Source organism: Nothoprocta perdicaria, unplaced genomic scaffold (assembly GCF_003342845.1).
Source record: "Nothoprocta perdicaria isolate Ctin4 unplaced genomic scaffold, notPer1 scaffold_248, whole genome shotgun sequence".
Lineage (NCBI taxonomy): Eukaryota > Metazoa > Chordata > Aves > Tinamiformes > Tinamidae > Nothoprocta > Nothoprocta perdicaria.
Genome location: NW_020455475.1, coordinates 113374 through 127750, shown reverse-complemented (window position 1 = coordinate 127750; position 14377 = coordinate 113374). Strand labels below are relative to the sequence as shown.

The following is a 14377-nucleotide window of genomic DNA, read 5'->3' as shown; positions in this document are numbered from 1 at the left end:
TACTCTCTTATCCATGAGTTGGTACCAAACTATCTACAGGAACAAATATCTCAGAAAGAGACGGTTTATTTTGCTTCACTGACAGATTTTGCAGCAGGCACCAAGTTCAGTGATACTGCTCGTAGATTACTACCAAYTTGTAGTCAAAAATGAGCCGAGACGTGTGTAGGATGAACCACAGTCAGATGGGGCTGCAGACTATCGTATCCTCGAGGAAACTCACAGCAATGCTCGGGGGAAAAGAACAAAATGGTTTGAACCAAAACTGTGGACTCAGACATCTAGAAGCAGATTCTGATTAGAACTGAGGCACCAACAGCCTCTCTTGCTCCTCAGTCAGCTGCAGAAGTTTAGAAAATACAAGGAATTTCAGATTAGTTAGTGAGAAATTTAGATGCCAACACAGGAAAGTTTGACATTTCCTATTACCAGAACATGCTTGGTAGTAATTTCTTTTCCAAGTCCTACTAAATTATTTGTGTTTAGTAGGAGTAATCACAAAATAAGATGAACCATAATAGAAACATATCACCAGTACAGATTAGGGGTTGACTTGCTGCAGAGCAGCTCTGTAGAGAAGGATCTGGGAGTCCTGCTTGACACCAAGTTAACCATGAGGCAGCAGTGCCCTCATGGCCAAGAAGGCCAACGGGATCCTGGCTGCATCAGGAGGAGTGTTGCCAGCAGGTGGAGGAGGATCCTGCCTCTCTGCTCAGCTCTGGTGAGGCCACACCTGGAGTATTGGGTGCAGTYCWGGGCTCCCCAGTACAAGAGGGATGTGGAGCTTCTAGAGAGTGACAAAAGATGATTAAAGGACTAGAGCACCTATCATATGAAGACAAGCTAAGCAAGATGGACTATTTAGCCTAGAGAAGGCTGAGAGAGGAGCTGATCAACATGTACAAATAGCTGAGGGAAGAAAGGAGGGACGATGGGGCCATACTCTTCTCATTGGTGGTCAGTGACAGGACATGGCTTAATGGGTACAAGGTGAAACACAGGAAGTTCCATCTTCATGTGAGCAAGAACTTCTTCAYTGTGAGGGTGMCAGAGCCCTGGAAGAGGCTGCCCAGGGAGATTGTGGAGTCTCCTTCTCTGGAGATCTTCCAGACCTGCCTGGATGCCACCCTGTGCCCCGTGCTCTGGGTGTCCCTGCTGGAGCAGGAGGTTGGACTAGGTGGTCTGTAGAGGTCCCTTACGACCTCAACCATTCTGTGATTCTGTGATATCCTCAGCAGTAAGTAATTTCACAAACCAAGTGTACACAGATCAAAAGAAAGTGGAAGGGTAGAGTAAGCCAATAAATAAAGAAAAAATAAAATAAAGCCAATAAATAAATCAATACTTATGATAATCAATTAATTCTGTACACCGTTTACCTAAACACCGTCAAGATTCGCCACAGACCATAAAATAAAAGAATATTTAAGGAAGAACTTGAATCAATTAACATTTGTGTGTATGTTTGAAAGAATTCGTATATGTGTACATATACATGTCACATATATGTGTACAGATAGACAGAAATAAATATGTACATGGTAGCACAGATGAAAGCTGCAATGATGCCTGTTTGAAGATCTTCAGTAGGCAGCAATAGAAATCCATGCTATTAGCACAGAGAAAAGTTATTAAGGGGTTAAAGAAGTGGAAGGGAGCCTTGAAAACAAAGATGAGTCAAGCATAGCGCCTAGGCGAGACCAATGGGAGAAAAAAAAAAAAAAAAGAGAGAAAAGATATCTTAAATATTCTCAAAAGGAAAATAGATCAAAAATTTGACACAGCTGACCACTGAGCTCTAGAAAGGCAGCCTAAGTGAAATGAATACCTGACCTCAAGAGTTGGGGGGAAACTTACAGTATTGACCTACACYGAATAGTTAAGTAATGCTTTACTACCTTTTTTTATTATTATTTTATTTTAAAATCTGTCACCTATCAATTCCAATAGCTTGTCTCCTAAATCTTCTTACGAAGACAGGTACAAGCTGTGCGAAGCAACCTGCTCCACTTCAGGACTATTTTTACACTTCTATTATTCATCTTCTTTCAAAACAGAATCACTGCAATTTTTCAACTCCCTCCTAGTAAGGAAGCCTTGCTGAGATTGCAATTACTTTCTTTTCTTGTTCCTTCTTGCCTTTTGCTGAGCATAACCTAGCCTTTTTGCTTAAAAACCATTCTTGCTCCCCAGGATATTACAGCAAGCTCTTTACAGAGACAGGCTAGTTGGTTTTGCTCGTCAGAAACAAAAATTACATAATTACATAGAAATTCTACAGACAGTTTGAGTACTTCTATTTTCATCTTTCAATATACATCACACTGTACTTGTTCCTACTCATTTTAATTAAGGTATTTTCTTATTTGAGATTTTCAGGGCCCTCTGAGATCCCTTATAGTCTCATTTCCCATTAATTAAATTTATTAATAACTATTTCATCTAAAAGTGTGAGGTTACTATTGACCGCTTTCTCTAGATCCCGAAATTTAATTTCCAAATCAAACTGAGAAATTCCAAAATTCCAATTGAGAGCTCTACACTGTCTTGCTAAATTCAAGCGAAAACAAACAACAACAACAAACACATAAAACAGACATATTTCATGCATAATTTAAAATATTTTATAAATAGTAATTGCTGTAGAGAAGTATGCACTTCACTTCAGCACCTACTCTTTCGGTGGACTTTCCAGATGAAACATTCCTGCCAATTACAGGTTTTGCACAAGCATAACCAGGAAGAAGGCAACTCTCYTAGGGGGACCTAGTAAGCCAGAGGATTTGCACATCATACACGTGGCTTAAAACTGCACCTGGAAGTCAAAGGCCAGACAGCACTAGGAATATTAATGCTGAACTAAAAGGCAAATCTAAGTGCCTCCAGAAGTATACATTCCATTGCTTTCACCTGCCTGGCTCTACTCAATTGGGCCTAMGGCCATCAACGTTCATTTTGGAAATGGGGAGAAATTAAGCATATTTTGAACAATTGCATGTAACTTTTCCAGTTAGTTTTGCATTTTGTCCGTAACAACAGCTGTGCCTAGAATTAATTAGGCATAATCATGGCTATATCTTAGAAAAGGAAGAAAAAGATAAATATTAATTATACATAAATTAAATATGTTCAAGTGTGTTTGGCATTTACAATAAATTAGGGGCAAATATATTTCCCCTAGCTACAAATAAATTGATTTTTGCAAGATGAATTTGTCCCTCAAACAAAAGTGTCTACAAATTCTGAATCAAKAGCAGTTGCCAAAGGAAGGACCGATTCACAGATTCGGCACATAACATAATCATTGCTTTGGTGGGAACAGTTTGAGAGAGAGAGAGGATTTTGGCCATGGAAAAAATAACAACAACTAAGAAAATCAAAGTTTAATTAAAGCTAGAATTACCCTATGTCAGTACACACCCTCACTCTAAAAACTCTAGAGTTTGAAAAAAATCCTTAGGTAAACCCTGCCTCAGCTGTCCTTGATTTTTGGAAAAGCAGCTTTTGGGACATTTTAAGTAGTATTTTGCTTTTCTGTCACTTAAACTTACAGATATCCAAAGCAGTCAATCAATAATCAAAAGAAACTTGGGAGTCCAACAGTCAGAAAAATAAAACCAATGCTAAGCATTCTGAAACATTTCTTTTCCTTTATTAAAGATAAGGAATCAAGCCCACATATGATAATTTAAAAATACTTAAGTGTCTGTATAAATGACTGTGCCGTTTAGACAAGTTCATTTTACTGCCTCATTTGGGTACGTGCAACTTTCAGCTCTGAGTCATAATTATTCAATTATTTTTAACAGTGCAGCATCATTCACGATCYGTAGCTTCCAAAGGTGTGTGAGAAGAACAAGTGCACGTGTCTTCTGGAGAGAATTACACATTCCTTTGTGCTTCCTCATCCACAGAGAAAAATAAGAAGTGCTACAGCCTTAGACTGMAGAGCCCTCATAGAATAAGAGGCCGCTGCTCCTACGTCAAGAGAGCCTTGATCTATTTGGTGAATGAATGACCATCAGCAGAACATAGGAGATGCAGATGGACCCTGTTAGTAGAAGGGTCATAATCCAGCAGTATATTTATTTCAGTCCATCTATATAGTATCATAGATGGAGTGCAGAGGTTTCAATTTTAAATTCAGACACCTAAACGTAGGTCTCCACATAATGGTAATGATGCACTCATTCTGGTTGGCAGTTTTAGGAGTTCATTTCATTGCTTCTGAGTGGATATCTAGAACAATATGAGATGCTTTAGGCTATTTAAGGTCAGTTCAGGTATTTAAGATCAACCATCTACCTAAGGTCAATAAGTGTGATAAAGGACCTCTGACAGACCTTCCTTTCTGAGTCATCAGCTAGAGGACCCCAGAGATGCTCCAGAGTAKTTAAACTAACACTGAGCACCCAGAATTAGACAACTGAATCATGTCCTTGGTCACTACACTCACTGGAACCTAGACTGAGCTCCACCTGTCTAATTTGGGACAGTCCCTGGGACAGCTCCCACCCTCCACTGACCTCCCATCAAATACAAGAGAAACTTAAACATCTACTGTGGTTGTAGACATTTACAGACTGACATCTAAACGTTGATATTGATCTTGAACTGAATCCCATCCCCTTCCCTGTGCTTCAACTGGACCAAAGGCTAGCAAAGGGATTATTTACCTAGTGTGCAGATGTGTGGCTACATTAACAACACCTGCAAATCAGTTAAAGATTTACCACTGAAATCTCCAATTCATGCATTTTTAATGTCATCATTAATCTAATAAAAATACTAAAATGACCCAAGATTGCAGAAGTGAAATGTTTGCATGCATCTACTTTTGTGGTACTTGAAACCCTGGGAAAATAAACCCTAGTCATGCATTAATTCTATTGGAGAAGGTGCCACAGAAAAAGGATGTCAGGTCAATGACATGAGAGCGGGTTAAGAAACTCATAAAATGTCAGGTGCTTTTTCAGTTCATGCTGGGCAGATGGAGATGCTCACAGATGGGGGAAGATTAGCAAGACTCAGAGAAAAGTTATTCTGTCAAGAATTGAATCTATCTGACCTTGGATAAACCACGCAGGGACCTATATTCAAACAGGCTTGGAGCCCTTGGTTTTTATTAGGATTTTAAGTGTAAACTGAGAAGGGCTGCTTCATTACCAGACATCTCTTCAAGGCTGATGCTGCTTGCCTGTAATACCCCTGCCTAAAAACATGATTTACAATTATCCATAAACTCTACATTTACTCAAAAGAGCATTTTGAAATCATTTCCATCTGGCTTTACTTGCCTCAGACTAGCAAGTGTGTTTAACAGGGCTGTACRTTTTCCCCTGTCATTTGAGATGCTTCAGCGAGGCAGGATGCCCTTGGAAGCAGAGCCTGGAATACCAATGCTCACGGCTGCGAGACACCAGCCTTATCTCCTCCCYGCAGCCCCACACAGGACACGCAGGTGAAGAGATTTAATGGCTCTTCGGAGAGAAAACGGCACTTGCTGCCAAGCTCAGGAAAGCAGAGGAGAGCACGAGCTGTCAAACAGCACGTGGCCAGACAGCAAAAACAGAAGCAGCAAAGAGTAGAGTTGTCAGGTACTTGCCATTTTATCCAAATGCATAGGGTAGGGTGGAAGCAGACATTTGTTTTGCTGTATTTTCTTAAAAACACATCATTTCTTCTCCTGCTGATTCTCCTTGTCTACTGCTGACAGGAAAAACAGACTGATACCTAACAATTTACGATGGACAAATAYCCATAGTTTTCTTCATTACAGGCAAAATGCCTTACAAAAGAGATTAAGTGATACGGGACGCTTAAGTGAGATATAAAGCTCTTCCAGTAGCTCTAAAATGAAGTATAGATCCTGCTAAAAATAAAGCTGTAAACCRATATTAAAATATATTCACAACTTTAAAAATAAGGCTAGGCTTCATGCATGAAATACCAAGACAATGGTTTTTAAGGTGTGTATTTAATTCATCTCTAAATCATTTAGTCATTCTATACTCCGTCCCTCTCTAAAATTGGGCATTATTATTCACTGCTGATATTAAATTGAAAGTAATTAACCACACTAAAAATACATGAATTAGTTGCTCCAAACCCAACTTTTTGCCATTAAACATAGCAAACATCCCCAAAATCCTGCAAAATCRTGCATTTTTTCCATAATTAATGGCCAGAACTATATTTTTACTGAATATAGAATGTTCATTAATGAAGGCAGAAAACAAATTGTGGAAGGCACTTTGATATAAGCCTGCTCTCCATCCCAAAGATGGAAAGAAAAAGGAATTGAAAAAAAATTCCAGTTAACTGGACTTTTCAGGAATAATGTGGTAATTATTACCTGCTGATAACGCCACAATTGGCCTAACCCACCTACCTAAGTCCCTTGCTATTTGTATGAGCTGATCTTAATATGGAAGTCTAGCACAGAACTCATCTTTCACCAGCAAAGCTCTGCACACAGACATTTGCAGCAGCACAGGCCGTCTCCTGTTGAGCTGTATTTTAAAAATTCCAGTTTAGCTCGACCTTTTATGCAAGGCCAATGTTTTTGTAGATGTGCTAATTAACATCTTGCATTGAATGACCTACTGGCAATCTTGATTAGATTGGCCTACTGCATTTATCACTATGGATTTAGCCATTTGCTGTCCACTCTATTTAGAATTTGCTACATCATTGTATTTGCAGTAGCTCAGGGAAAAAAAAAAAAAGAAACAAGATATTGCAAATCTTTTCTGGAGACAGACTTCCMAAAAATGTTAATTTAAGGTCAATGTCAAAATTAAAAAAAAGGATTTTTCAAAGTTAAAATCAGAAAGATTTTATATTTTTCTTACTTAAAAAACTAATTCTTACTTCAGAAGTCAGGACACTATGGGGTACTGCCAGATTCAGACCACTCTGACCATTTATTGACCAAGCTTACATGGATGATCCAGGAAACACCTCAACTTACTATSACATTTGCCATTTTTATGGCTTCTTGCTTTTTTCTTTTTCTCTCCTCACTAGCCAGACTGTTATCAGTCAAGGTAAAGGCTATTTGTAGAGCTTAACAGATCTGCTTAATCAGTGCATTTTTTTTTTTTTTTAAATCTATGTTAAAACAGTAAAATTGCAAAGGTGGAAGAACTAATTGCCAGAAGTCAGAAAATGCCAAGTTAAAATTTCAGTCATTTATCTCATTCCCAAAACCCACAACCACCGACTCTTGTAAGTCAAAGAGGAGAAAAGCCCATTAATCCGATACAGAATTGCTCTCTCCAGCAYACTCTTCTCTATAATTTTGTCCAAACTATATTTAAATATCAAGGGACAGGGCTCCTTTCATCCAACACTGCAACAGAAGTTATCTTGCAGGGCAAGATGATGTCTCCTGCTACTCAGTGCTGGTTTTCTAACCATGACCACGTATGCTCCTCAGTTTCAAAGGAGAGACAGTCACAAGGTCTTTGATAATTCCATGTAGAGGGAAAATGCTAAAAGGTAGCTGGGATGTTTATAACCTACGCTCCCAGATTACTGAAAGCAAACTAAAAAGAAAATGGAATCAGAAAGCAAGCAGAAATTATGTAGCAGATACAGGTTTGCAGTCCCAAACTGAGATCATAAAACCTTCTCTTCCAAAACAGACGGTGCACAAAATTAGTATATCTGAAAAATCATTTCCTGACACGGTCCTTTACTGAATCTAGGGGTTCCAAGGTTTTTTATATAAGGAGTTAAAATGGGTGGTTAGTGATTGCTTAAACTTCTCTTCAGCCAGATAAATCACAAAAATGCAAACAAGTGAGACCATGCTAGCATGAAAGGAMCAAAAAGTCAAGAAATATGAACTACCTAGTCTACCCTGCAGCCTTAATTTGCACAAACTGCTCAGGATCCAGGAASGTTTTCAGGACTGATATTCACTGCAAAATATTAACTTGATCATATAACTTTGGAGGTCCCTACTACCTGGTTTGCAGCTCTCCTCTGCAAGCACAAATCAACCTAGATTTACTATAGGAAGGCAATTCAGTTTTATCCGTCTTGCAAAGACAAAAAAATAATTTGCCATTTAATACATAATTTTTAGATGCTGTCCATACATTTCARCCATAAACTGAGTTCTTAAATCCAAAATTCCCTGCTCATCTTACCGACTCAGGATGGAAAAACACAAGTTTATTTTGCTCTGCTTGCAATATTACCAATTGTATTACAGTTTCTTCAGGCTACAATGATGAAGTTAGACTCAAATATTACAAGGCCTAACAAGAGGAGAGTAGGTGCTATACCTAACATGCCAAGGAGTAGCTGGAACTACTTGGTTGTAATCCATGGCACTGTTTCCATTAATTTGAAGAACATGCCGATTTAGGAGCTTGAATGTAACTGAAAAAGAGAAGGTCACATCTTATATTAAGAGACCTCTGAAGTGTTCTTACAAGGAGAGATGTTAGATGATAGCAACCAATTACCACAGAATATGCTTGGCAGCTAAGTATTTATTACCATTCCGTGATCATTTAGTGTATGTCAAGCATATTTATTCTTCTGTGACACAGGGAAGTAATTGAAGACTTGTCAGGAGCCAAGAAACATTCCTTGAAGATAACTGAATTAATATTTAACCAAAAAGAAATCTTATCTTTCAGATGGAGCAAGTGAAAAAGCTATATATTCCCACTTTCCCAGCTTATCAACAGTGGCAACATAAACCATTAAGGACTAGAAGAACTGACAAGGCAGCAAGCGGGAAAGACAGCAAAAAGAGATGCTAGAAGAAATTCTGATTAAGATCCCCTTATATGTGGGCACATCAGGTAACTAAAGTAATATTCAAAAAAAAAATCTCATAGCATTTTGAAAACACATGGATGACAAGCTTTTCTGGAAGGCAGAGTATTTACCAAGCATAAAATAATGCCATTAAGAACAGTCAAGGTCATAACAGGTTTGGAGGTWCTTCCTTAAATGTCAATTTAAGATCTAGAAAAGTGATTTTAAAAGGCCCGTCCCTTCTACGCCACAGCTTGAGCCTTTGACTCTTCCTCTAATGTCTTAGAAACATTCCTCRGCCGTGACAATTGCTGTATTTAGGTTTACTAAAGTTCTTCAGCTTAATAAAATGAACATGAATACTTGTTTTCTCCTTTTTATTATTATACAAATTCCTGAAAATAAAACTTAAATGTACTGCATCAAAAGTTCCTTCTCCCATTTAAAAAATAGAACAAGGGATAGTAACTCTTAGAATAAGCACCATTTTATCACTACTTCTAGGCCAAGAGCTGAGCCAAAGTCAAAAAATATATAGATTAGCCATAATTATTTCATTCAATTCAATCTGCTAAGTAGTTGTCATTTTGACCCCTCTACTTGTACTGGAAAGCTGTTTGAAAATTAAATGTGTTTGAAAATTAACTGTGTATCTGCAGGAGAGAGAAAACAGCGAAGAAGGAAAAGCCTAGTTTCAAATTTGTCTAAAAATTAAATAGCAGCACAACAGCTCCCAGCTTCTGTTTGGGCTATCTTAAAAGAATAAATAGACAAAAAGTCAAACTCTCCCTTAAAATAAGGAGGGAGGGGGAAGACTAGAGGTGGTATCACATTAAGCCTGAATTTTTTAGTTAAAAKGCTACAGAAGGGCTCGTGGAAATAYATTTGTAAATCCCTGTAGTTTTAAATTCAAATGAATCAACGGAATCGTGGCAGAGGTTTCGGGTTCCGACGTCGGAGACGCTGGCAAAGGAAGGAGAAATGAAGGTGAGCTCCCTTCTGCCACTAGCGCAGCCTCCCGCACAGGCAGCGATGACTGTGCAGAACGTGCTGCAAGCCAGGAAACGGGGAGGAGCTGCTCAACTGGAAAAAAGGACATGGGAAAAGGCACAGGCACCTCTTTCCCCTCAGGTAGTCTTTTCTTTACACAGTAAAGTTCTCTCACCATTTAATAGCTCTCACATTAGTTCCCAGATCTCATCATTTCAATGCTTTCTTCTYCTAGTCGATTTGCAAGTCTAATAAAAATCTCTTCTGCAGGAATTCTCACCTCAAATCAAAAGCAGGAGGAGATTGATCAAGCTCAAATTTGACCAGTTTGGAGTTGTGTCAAAACAGCATTATACCAGATGACTAAACCAGAATAAAAAGTTTTGTTGCTTAAGGCAGAAGTGTGGTAGGCAAGGCCATCCTACAAGAAAGAGACTTTTGGAATGYGTTTTCAAGGAGGAGAACATTACAATCCATACAGTTACAAGATAAAAATGCAGCCAAAGGTTAAAAAAGGCTCTTGCTGAAGCAAATCTTCAGTAGGTTTTGTTCTAGCACACAGAGGGATCAGATGGATGGCTGGTAACAGAGCTGCTAATGAATGGCAGTATTAGCAGTTTTCTCTGGCAAATTAATGACRACCTGTGCACTAACATGCATGCAACTCAAGGAACTACGGACAGCTTCAAGTCAGGAGGCATCTGCAAAACACAGAAGGAAAAAAAAATAAATAAATCAAGAAACAGCATCAGGCCTGTAAAGAAGGCAATACAAAAGGAAGGCAATAAACTTGGAAGGAAGCTCTGCAAAAGTGCAGCGAARGCACAAGGATGGCAGAGCTGCAGAAAGAAAGAGGCTTGATCATTTTTGCGTCATTAGATGCACTAAAATCTCGGTGATGATGATTCATAAGGAAAAACACTTAACAGCAGTGTTTGATAATGAAATTGCAAGGCTGGAAAAGTAGGAGTCAAAGAAACCCAAGCAACTCTGCGACGGGATTTATATTGTGGTCAATGCATTTGAGCCATAGGAGCCAAGAGAAAGTGGGGTTCTTGGAGGTGAAGTTTGCTGAGYGCAGGCAAAATTAAAGAGGTCGTGCAGGTGTCTCGCTGGGAATTGGGAGAAGATCGTGACACATTCATCTTAAAAGAACAAAAAAGACGTCAGAGCAAAGGAGTAGAAGTTCAGTTTCTGTATTACACAAATTTTACATTGTCAGCAAGCAGGCATTGAGTGAAAGAGTCCATAAAAGAAATGCCAATAGCAGCCAGGGAGTTAGATAAGCAGGGGAATGATTAATCAGTCATCAACATAATAAACGAGAGTTGAAATCAGGTGAAGAGAGGGACGATCCAAGACTGAAAGAGGGTTACCACAGCAAGAGGCAATAAGAGATAATGTCTTATCAGCACAYTGGGAGCACAGTATCAAATCCAACTTTAACAAGCACCGAGTAATAACTAGGAACAGACCGTAAGCAATATTACTTTTACAAAGATCAAAATTAATTTGGGTGAAAGTTTCAAGGAGTTCCAGTCAAAGAAACACCCAGATCTGTACCATAAAATTATCCTAATGGTTGTTCAACCAGTCCAGACAATCCATCATTTAAAATTAACAGGCCTACACTGATTAAGTGTGGGCAGACAGGCTTTAGTAAGATGCATCTTGAGACTTTTTACTCCTCTTTGCCCTCAAACCAACATGGCAGGTTTGTCACAAGCATGCCAGTTTCAACCAAAACATAACAGATATACAGATGTACAAATATAACACAAGAGCAGTCAGACAACATCTGACATTGGCATGCCAACATTCCCTTATAACTACTGAATCTACCAAAAAATATATTTTGTACAATTCCTTCTTAGAAAGGTATTACCCTGTAAGATAGCCCTACATTTTATGATGCAACTAAAACCTTTTGGCGGAGAGCAGGGTCAGTTAAAACAGCTGGCTCCAGATTGTGTTCATCGGGGTTCTGAGTATGTCAAAAGGAGGAGGCCACATAGCCTCTCAACACACAAAAAYGCACTGCAGTTGTCTTCTTCGTAGCCACAAGGGAAGGCTGGTGGCTCACGTCAACCCCAAGTCTTTCTCAGCCAGCAGGAGACCATCCTGGGGCATGGGGTGAGTCCTGCCTAAGGACAGGACTTGGCCTTTCCTTTCATTGAACTTCAAAAGGCTCCCATGGGCCCATCTCTCCAGCCTGTCAAGGGCCCTCTGAATTGGGCTATCACTGCTCTTCCCAGCTTGTTTTCCTCTGCAAATCAGATTTTATCATCTGCTCTTTTATACTCAAAATATAAATAAATTGAATTTTTAGCATTTGGCTTATTTAAAGTAATCCCTATTTAAAAAAAGGGTTAAAACATTCTTAAATACTATCCAGAAGAGTAGCTTTGTAATTAAAAGATCTGACTTTCCATTCACCAAAAAGTCAAAGTACAAAACAGTATTACCAAGATCATTTAAGATATTACACTAATAGAAGTGAGTCATACCTACAAATGCACTAAAGTTCCCGGCATCACTAGGTTTTATCTTTAATTTTGGCCATAATTATCCCTCGAGGGTCTAGTACATTGCATTAGGTGCCGTACTAACAAGAACCACAGTCCCAAAGAGCTTATGATTCAGTGTAAGCAGGATATAAGGAAGGTGAAACACTAAGTTAAACAACGAAATAATCGGACCACAGAAATAAGAGATTGGCTTTGCATTCTTAGCTTTCCACCCTCTAATTATCCAAATGTTTTTCTATGGATAAAACTCCTATTTAAGAAGGCATTTGAAGAAAGAAGCAAGCATGGCAATACCTAGGAGTTGAAAAATATAAAAATTCACCAATACCTCGTTCTTTGATGCAAACACTGGAGTCTTGTTCCTAAACTAATGCAGGGCTACTGATTTTATAACAGAAATAATATTCCAGCAAGTGCCTACTGCAGAGCTATGCATAACTGTAAAAYCATAGTTCTGCTTCCTTTCCTAACTCAATTCACGCTGGCATTGCTTTTCTCCAAGAAAAGTCTCAACAGCAACAGATGTTGCTCTTTTCATCCAAGATCAACTATAAAACACTAAGTTCTACACTTCATATGACAAACTGCTACTGCTGAAAAGCACCATTCAGCATGAACATGAAGATCCAATCTCACCCTCACTAGTCAGTTATGGAAGTAGAAGCGCTTTTCGCCCCAAAGTAACCACAATTTACCCTGCATGAAATGAAAAGGAAAGAATTTGGCATCAAACACTTGGATTTTTCTGTTTGAAGGAAGAAACATTCATCCGAAGGCTAGTGCAGCACCAATGGATCAGAAACACCTCTTGCTGGGATTCTGGTTTTGTTCCGGGCCCAGGTGCAAAACTAAATCAGTTTGATAACAGTTTCCCTACAGTATCTATAAGAAATTAATATATTTCAAGTTGTATGTTAGTCTCTGTCTTTTACGCCACTCTGCAATAGGGTTAAGTAAGTATACAATGAAATGAATTAAAAAAGAAAAGGAGAATTTACTGGCTTTTGATAGAAAAAGGCAAAACTCAAGCATTAACAACACTCAGAGACAAGTCTCTCTGCCTGCAAGGCTTATGCTCCGTGCTTTGGGCAACTGGCGTATGAAGACATTGCAGGAAGCAATTCGTTTCAACTCCCTTCATATACTTAACTATCCTTACATATTTGCATGCATGACTGTGGAGGACGACAACATTAGCATCACTAGTTTACCTTTAAAAATTATTTCTATGTTTATTTGGAGGACCTTGAAAACAAGTGTGTAGTTTTATTCTCCATTCAAACTAGCTAAAGAGCAAGGGAGGGAGCTTGAGACTCCCCTTCCCCACTTCCCAGAGAAGTGAACAGTTCTTACGCTGAAAACAGGAAATACTGAGATAATCAAAAACAGAAGCTTTGACAGTCATTTCAAATACAAATATTCTCCTTACAAAGGCCGGGCTGCTAGCAATGAAATAACCAAGGTACTCTAATTTTGCTTTGCACAAATACACTATAACATTAAATAAACTATTTACTACCGCCTAGCTGGTGTTAGTAACAGCAGATATTTCGGGAGAGGATCCTTTATGCTGGAGTGACACCTTATCCATCTTGGGCAGTACCTTGCTCTCTCTGCAGTGGCATCTTGCCAAGACAGTAAATACAAACATGGATCAGATTCCAATTTCCTTAATGAAACAGTATCAATATCCATTACTGTCCAAGCCCACAGGGGCCATCCCTTTTGCTACTCAGTCAGTCCATACAAGCTCCCCACATACACTCAAGGGAATGGTCCCGGACCAGTTGCAATAGCAAGTTATGCAAACATCTTAAGCAATCCTCGTGATATATTTGGGACAAGAACTCCTGTCACATTAGCTGCAGTAGTAACAGAAACCTCTGATACACAGATAAAGCAGAGAAATAAATCTGTGAGCAGTCCGGGCATGAAAATAAACCCATGAACACAGTCTGGGTCTCAAGTCCCCAGCAGGCCTGCAATTGCTCAGTTAGGCTTTCTTTGCATAACAAGGATCACAAAGAATGCACTAAGAATTTCCACTTCATGTTGGATTTGGATGATTTATCTTGTAG

At 38.9% G+C, this 14377-nt stretch overlaps 1 protein-coding gene across 1 annotated transcript in view; it reads right to left on the bottom strand.

The window, feature by feature from the left end:
- The window catches only part of RCAN2 (regulator of calcineurin 2), a 73822-nt gene that overhangs the window by 34297 nt on the left and 25148 nt on the right, over nucleotides 1-14377 (bottom strand). The window lies entirely within an intron of this gene.